Here is an 8,088-nt window from a genome sequence, read left to right on the forward strand (position 1 = left end):
ATGACCACCCAGTAGCGGTATTGGGAAAGCGGTTTAAGGAATCCGGTTTTGGGAGCAATATATAAGCAGAGTGATTCTCCGTCACGACATGGCACTACAAGTCAATTCAAGTCACGTTACCTCAACTCGCATGGCTGTCCTCAGCTGTTTTTCTCGCGGGAATTGCGATCTTCGCTAGATGATTTTCAACTATTTTTACGCTCGAAGTGCATCTACACAACGCGGCAGCACATATACGTGGATGATGCAGTGCACATTTCTACGAAAATGACATTTATTGGACTCAAATGGTTTGCAGCTTGCAGGGATAGGATGTGTATTACAGAAGGAAGACAGAAGTGAAAAACAAAACAAAAGAAAGTGTGGCTCCGAAGAATGTCATTACATGGTACAGAAGGGGAATTTCACACATTATACAAGGAGCTCAAGGAAGAGGAATCTACCTTTTGTATTTTAAAAAAATCTAACCAGCAGCTTTTCCATTTGTTACGTCAAACTGCATCCAGAATTACTAAAAATAAAATAGTGTTACGAGCTGCCATCACATCCCATGAAAAATTGGTTTGTTTGAAGTTAAGTTTAGTTGCTAACCCAGTGCAAATTCTTGTGCAATAGTCATATCTCCCTCAACATCTTTCCATTCAAGACTTACAGGTTTTCTTTGCATCTTGTGCTTAGCTTCTAATAGTTCAAGTGCCTTATTTCTACTGGAGCTGGCTAGTGAAACCACATAAGTATTGACCAATAATGCTTGCAAAACTGTTTCACACACAATCCAGAGAGCTACTTAACAATAAATAAGCCTGCCATGAGCACATGTTTAAACAAAAAATTTTCTGTGTCGGAAGGTTTCAATCAATGAAATACAGAAACGTCCAGAAGACTTTTTTCTTTTAGCTTTTTTCGTAACCTATGTCACTTCTTCTGATACTGGTTTCAGGAACATTGAGTGGCTTGGCTTATCTGTCACTGTGGTCTGGTGACATCCTTGGTTATTACATTCTTGCTTCAGGTTTTCTGCTGTATCTATGTAGTTATTATTCAGCATTTATATTTTATCTGTGATGATTTTGTTACACACTTTCTATTTCATTTGTTTTCTGTGTGTTCTTTTGTTGTCCCTCTCACAGTTAATTATATCCCAGGGTGTTTTCACTTTATTTGTTGATTTTCAAATAATCTCATTAATTGTTTTGGCTTTTTCTTCTCTTATCAACTGTCAGTACTTCTTCTGGTACTCTTTGTGGGTTCAATAGTTTCCCTGTGTTTTGTTACTCCTAAGGCAACCCTCAGTTCTATTATTTCCTTTGTTATCCATTGCTTGGTTCGGAGAATTTTTCTTTTTCTCTTGGTTTTTGGAAATGCTATATTGAAATAATGTGTTCACATTTCTTGGAAAGCATTGTATTTTTCATGTACTTACTCAGTAAGGAGGGGAGGTAGAGAGAAAGTACTCCAGGGTCAGAGATTATGCTTCCTAGTTTTTATTCATACGAAACTGAGAACTTTCTTTGAGAATGTTCTTTTGCTCTGAGTATCAACTCTGGAGAATGTTCTCGTTTTTATTCATACAACCCATGGAGCTCACTCACAAAAACAGAGAATGTTCTACGCTTGTGAGAAACCTCTTTGGCTTTATTCGTACGAAATCGGAGAATATACTTTGCTTTGAGCAACTTCCCCCACCCTTCAACCCACACTGAGAACATACTCGGGTGAAGTATATTCTCAGACTCGCTTTATTCATGCCAACCAGAGAACTTTCTCCGAACTTCTGAGTATAAGGTATATTCTCTGTTTTATTCATACGACCGTTTGTGTTGTCAACATACATTGCCGGCCAGATCACGTGTTCTCGGGACGTCGTGTGTTTGTCCGTATAGCGCCCTGTATATTTAGAATGTCACTACATCCCTAGTACAGACGGATTCTTTTCATACGTGTCGTGGATTATTTATATATGTTGCGCAGACATTTTATCGGTATCAATTTGATACCGGGAATAAACTAGCTACGTGACTTTTAAGGGCAAGTGATATTGCATTCTGCTTCTTTGCTTAGCTGTCACAGTTCAGATGGACTCGATTTTTGGTCGTTTTCGGTATGATACGGCACTTTATAGTATTAAAGAGCCTGACGTACCCCTTTTTGCAGTGATAGTCTTGCAAAACGACTTGACAGTACGCTAGTACTTTTGCAAGTGTCCGAAAAACACCGAATTTGCCACACATTATCGATTATATCCCTGCTAATTCGTCCTTTTTCTCTGCTATTTCTGCGTATTTCTTTTCTCGTTTTTGCGACCTTAAGCACAATTTTTCTTACTGGTGACACTTTGAAGTATTTATTTAACGCATTTTACGTACTTGCTGCCAGTTTATTAAATAAATAGTAGACTGAGTAATCTATGTACATAATCGAAAAGTCACTGATAAATGCATGGAGGATAGTATTTGCTGAAACAACTAACCATTCGTTTTCCTATTCCATTAGCAAATTTACGAGAGGAAGCGATTGTTTGTAAGCTTTTGTACGAGCCGTAATATTTATTATATAGTCATAAAATCGTAGAAAAATTGGTCTACAGAATCAAGCCTTAATTATAATGCGTTCGAAATTTTTAACATGTACAGTGTCTCTTATTAATATGATAACTATAATTAGAGCTACATGGTATGTACCCATAAAAAGTTACTATCCCTCCTTTCATATATATATATATATATATATATATATATATATATATATATATATATATATATATGCATCCGTAGCAACAACAGCAATTCACCATCGCTATTACACTATCAACAAACGGTGAAACACAACAAAAGCTCTTGATATTACAAACTTCAAACGCTGCGGAAAGCACACACGCACAGCGAAGTCCCGAAAACACGTGACAATCCTGGTTTAATGTTGACAACATGTGCAGAACGCAATGCTCACTCCAGAGATATTTACTCTATGTCCGACGCACGCGATATTTCATCGTTGCCCCTAGTAGCCAATAAGGTCTATGCCTCGTTAGATGCAGGGCATACGTCGTCTGTGACATTCTAACGCAGCAGTACAGACCTTCAGGAAGCTGCAGCGATACAACGACGCCAACGACCGGACGTTACTCAACAATTGGTCGAGCTACGAAATCACAGCGACAGATATCGACCTTGCTCGGAGGCAAGGAAGATACATACAAGAAGAGCAAGGAAGAAGGCAATATCTGCTGGTACCAATGTCGCTTCGGTAACAAGGCGGAACGGTGCACCCACTCAAATGGCGACAGCAGCCAGCGATAAGCCCCGTCGGTCGCGAGTTCGAGCACCACCGCCTACCACTGCTAGGTGAGGGCGATGACGGGCTACTACTGGTGAGTAACCTTTCATCTTTACCCTCGCTGTCCCATCGAATTTTTGTCACAGACGTTAAATCCGGCCGCGCTTATCTAATCGACTCAGATTCGGACGTCAGTGCGTTGCCTGTTAGAAGGTGTGATATGAAGCTTCCCCCATCTCAATTAAAGCTCATAGCGGCAAACCAGACTTCAATAATGACTTATGGGAAACGACATAGATGTAGACATCGGTTTCCAAGAACGTTTACTATGGGCTTTCGTGATTGCTGATGTGTCAGACTCAATATTGGGTGCGGATTTTTCGTTTCATTATGCAGTTGAAGTGCATTAAAGGCACCCTAGGCCAAGGTTCTCTGCCTATGTCCGATAACAGACAGGGGGTGACGCCACACGTAGCAAACCGCGAATCCGTGCCGTATGTGAAGACTGTTAAGCACAACAAGGTCCATCACACAACGAATACACCAGGTCAACCAGTGTCTCAGCACCCGCGACGGTTAGCTCCTGATCGTTCCGCCACAGCAAAGGCAGCATTCAAAGCACTATTGCGCTCGGGTGCCGTCTGTAGATCCAACAGCCAATGAACATCCCCGTTGCATCCAGTAAAGAAGAGAGACAGGATCTGGAGACCATGTGGAGACTACCGGGCACTCAGTGCCCATACCATTCCCGATCGTTACACGATACCACATATTAGGATCTTGCGCACTCGCTGGCAGGTGCAGTCATTTTAGATCATTGATTGCCAGAAAGCATATCACCAGATACCAGTTGCACCCGCCAATATGCCAAAGACGGCTATTAAGACACTAATGGACCTATTCGAATACCTCCATATATCACCTATTACACCAGTTCGTTGGAGCAGTTCATTTCTGTAGAAAACATCTGCCTAATGTGGCGACCATCCAGGCACCTTTGATGTCAGCACGAGGTGCCAAGGGCGCAATAGGCAAACGACCTTTGAAGTGGACACCAGAGATGCTGATGGCATTCGATAAGATCAAGGTGTGTCTGTGTCATGCAATCGTGATGGCAAATTCGGTTCCTCAGGAGCGACTGGCAGGTGTTGTGGGTATCAGCCAGCAAGCCACTGGCGCAGCTCTATACCAGCATCTCAAAGGCCACTGGCAGCCCCTGGATTTCCCATAAGGCCATGTCATCAGAAGTTAACTGGAGTACTTATGGTATGGAACTGCTGGCAGTTTACGAAGCTATTAGCCACATCCGGCCATAAGTGGAGGACAAACAATTCACACTTTTCGCAGACCACAAGCCTTCTGTAAGAACAAGGATGGCTGCTCACCGCAACAATTTTGACAACTTGAATTCATCATCCAATTTAAGGCAGACCTGCAGCATATAAAAGGAGCTGAGAACATCGTGGTGGATTTCCTGCTTCGGTTGGAGTCGACCTCTCATGCCACTGACTACAAGGAGTTAGCTGCTGCACAAGAGACAAATCAACAACTCGCTGAATTTCATTGCAATAGTACATCTGATGGTGAAAGTTTCCGAGTTTTGTGCAACGCATCACAGGGGAAACCGATACCTTTTGTACCTGAGATATTGCAACGGAAATTATTTGACAGCATCCATGTGCTGGCTCACATGGTAATAAACGCCTGCGTCGAACTGATGATGGACAGATTCGTGTGGCCCAATATAAATAAGGGCTGTCATAGTCAGGTAAAAAATTGCTTAGACTGTCAGACTGCCAAGGTTCGACGACACGTGCACAAAGCGGTACGAGACTTCCCACTTATGACGCAATGTTTCACACATGTGCACCTGGACATCGTGGAGCCTCTGTTTCCATCGGAAGGATACCGTTACCTCCTCACTGCAGTGCACTGCTTCAGCAGATGGGCGGAGGCGATTCCATTATCGGACACTTCCGCGAAAACGGTGGCATGGGTACTTCTTTCGTCATGGATCGCACGTTTCGGCTGCCCTTTACATGTCACCACAGACCAGGGGCGTCCATTCGAATAGACGTTGTTCTCAGAACTGGCCAACTTCTGTAGTTTCCACCATCACCATACCACAGTGTGCCACCCGACAAGCACTAGAATGGTGGAATGCTGGCGTAGGATGTTAAAAGCCACCTTAATGTGCCACACGCAATCTTGACCATCAGCTTTGCCACTAGTTTGGTTGGGCCTTCATACATCATTAAATGCGTATTTAGAAGCATCCACTCCAGAATTGGTTTATGGTGAACTTATGACTGCTCGGAGAATTCTTTGCTGATCAAACCGGGACACGACAGGCCGAATTGCTGTATGTACTCCAAACGGTAAACGAGCATATGGCCACACTTCGCCCATCCACTGTCTAGAGATGTGGGGCGGTAACTAAGTTTGTGCACAAAGATCTACAGTCATGTACAATGTGATGCTATGAAAAGGTCAATTCTAGTGTCAGATTCCACCCATCAGCTTTGAGAAATGGCATAATTTCTGACGTTATTTTGTTTAATTGTCAGTGTCAATGAAATTTACCAACAGCTGTGTAACTTAAGATCTTTTTAATTGTATACCACCTTCAGTCCCATGCATAAAAAAGAGTATATATGTAATGTACAAAGCAAGCTTACAGAAAATGATGGGTAATCATAGCAGCATTTAAAGCTTAAAAATGAAAGTAGTGGTGTTAAACCAAATCTCTGTGTACATGCAGTACAATAGACTAAAACCTGTGTACAAATTTGTTAGTCATAAAACTATTTAACACCACAGATTTACAAGAGAACATACAGAAACATTAACAAGATCAGAACTAAACAGTGTACAATCAGGAGCTCTGTTGAAACAATGCTTATATATATATATATATATATATATATATATATATATATATATATATATATATATGTGTGTGTGTGTGTGTGTGTGTGTGTGTGTGTGTGTGTGTGTGTGTGTGTATGTGTGTGTGTGTGTGTGTGTGTGTGGAGAGAGAGAGAGATTGTACAGTTGTACAACAAATCGAAATAAAAAGATATGATTTGGTTTCACTTAACAGGTTGGCATTACCACAGCGAAACAAACCAACAAGGATCCAAATCCTGCATAACCAAGGGGAGTCCTCCAAGTTCTCAGCCAACAATGTCATACTGAAACTTCCTGGCAGATTAAAACTGTGTGCCCGACCGAGACTCGAACTCGGGACCTTTGCCTTTTGCGGGCAAGTGCTCTACCAACTGAGCTACCGAAGCACGACTCACGCCCGCTACTCACAGCTTTACTTCTGCCAGTACCTCGTCTCCTACCTTCCAAACTTTACAGAAGCTCTCCTGCGAACCTTGCAGAACTAGCACTCCTGAAAGAGGTACTGGCAGAAGTAAAGCTGTGAGTACCGGGCGTGAGTCGTGCTTCGGTAGCTCAGTTGGTAGAGCACTTGCCCGCAAAAGGCAAAGGTCCCGAGTTCGAGTCTCGGTCGGGCACACAGTTTTAATCTGCCAGGAAGTTTCATATCAGCGCACACTCCGCTGCAGAGTGAAAATCTCATTCTGGAAACATCCCCCAGGCTGTGGCTAAGCCATGTCTCCGCAATATCCTTTCTTTCAGGAGTGCTAGTTCTGCAAGGTTCGCAGGAGAGCTTCTGTAAAGTTTGGAAGGTAGGAGACGAGGTACTGGCAGAAGTAAAGCTGTGAGTACCGGGCGTGAGTCGTGCTTCGGTAGCTCAGTTGGTAGAGCACTTGCCCGCGAAAGGCAAAGGTCCCGAGTTCGAGTCTCGGTCGGGCACACAGTTTTAATCTGCCAGGAAGTTTCATATCAGCGCACACTCCGCTGCAGAGTGAAAATCTCATTCTGGAAACATCCCCCAGGCTGTGGCTAAGCCATGTCTCCGCAATATCCTTTCTGTCAGGAGTGCTAGTTCTGCAAGGTTCGAAGGAGAGCTTCTGTAAAGTTTGGAAGGTAGGAGACGAGGTACTGGCAAAAGTAAAGCTGTGAGTACCGGGCGTGAGTCGTGCTTCGGTAGCTCAGTTGGTAGAGCACTTGCCCGCGAAAGGCAAAGGTCCCGAGTTCGAGTCTCGGTCGGGCACACAGTTTTAATCTGCCAGGAAGTTTCATATCAGCGCACACTCCGCTGCAGAGTGAAAATCTCATTCTGGAAACATCCCCCAGGCTGTGGCTAAGCCATGTCTCCGCAATATCCTTTCTTTCAGGAGTGCTAGTTCTGTAAGGTTCGCAGGAGAGCTTCTGTAAAGTTTGGAAGGTAGGAGAAGAGGCACTGGCAGAAGTAAAGCTGTGAGTACTGGGTGTGAGTCGTGCTTCGGTAGCTCAGTTGGTAGAGCACTTGCCCGCGAAAGGCAAAGGTCCCGAGTTCGAGTCTCGGTCGGGCACACAGTTTTAATCTGCCAGGAAGTTTCATATCAGCGCACACTCCGCTGCAGAGTGAAAATCTCATTCTGGAATGTCATACTATTTCTCTGAGAGTGTAAGGCAACTTGCTAACGACCTATACATAGATGACAAATCCATCTACATAGTAAGACATAGCAAGTTGTGTAGTAATACAGAAGTTGGGTATGGAAGAAGATGACACGTAAATGAGTGTGGAAAGACCACCATATCATCATAGCTGAGGCCCACAAAGTGGGTAACATCATCAAACTGTATGAGCACCAAAACATGTCTCTAGTAAGAACATCATAACATTCTCTCTGAGCTGTATGGGGAAGTAAGGACAACGCTGACACGCTGATAAACCATCCAGGTACGAATCGT

General features: G+C 43.4%; 2 non-coding genes across 2 annotated transcripts; one reads left to right on the top strand and one right to left on the bottom strand.

Moving 5' to 3' along the window:
- Window positions 1-6,498: 6,498 nt before the first annotated feature.
- Trnal-caa lies at window positions 6,499-6,573 on the bottom strand. Its single transcript has one exon. It is a non-coding gene; the product is annotated as a tRNA-Leu (tRNA).
- A 153-nt stretch (window positions 6,574-6,726) lies between these two features.
- On the top strand, window positions 6,727-6,801 carry Trnal-caa. Its single transcript has one exon. It is a non-coding gene; the product is annotated as a tRNA-Leu (tRNA).
- Window positions 6,802-8,088: the final 1,287 nt, after the last annotated feature.

This window comes from Schistocerca americana, chromosome 6 (genome assembly GCF_021461395.2).
Source record: "Schistocerca americana isolate TAMUIC-IGC-003095 chromosome 6, iqSchAmer2.1, whole genome shotgun sequence".
In the NCBI taxonomy this organism is placed as follows: domain Eukaryota; kingdom Metazoa; phylum Arthropoda; class Insecta; order Orthoptera; family Acrididae; genus Schistocerca; species Schistocerca americana.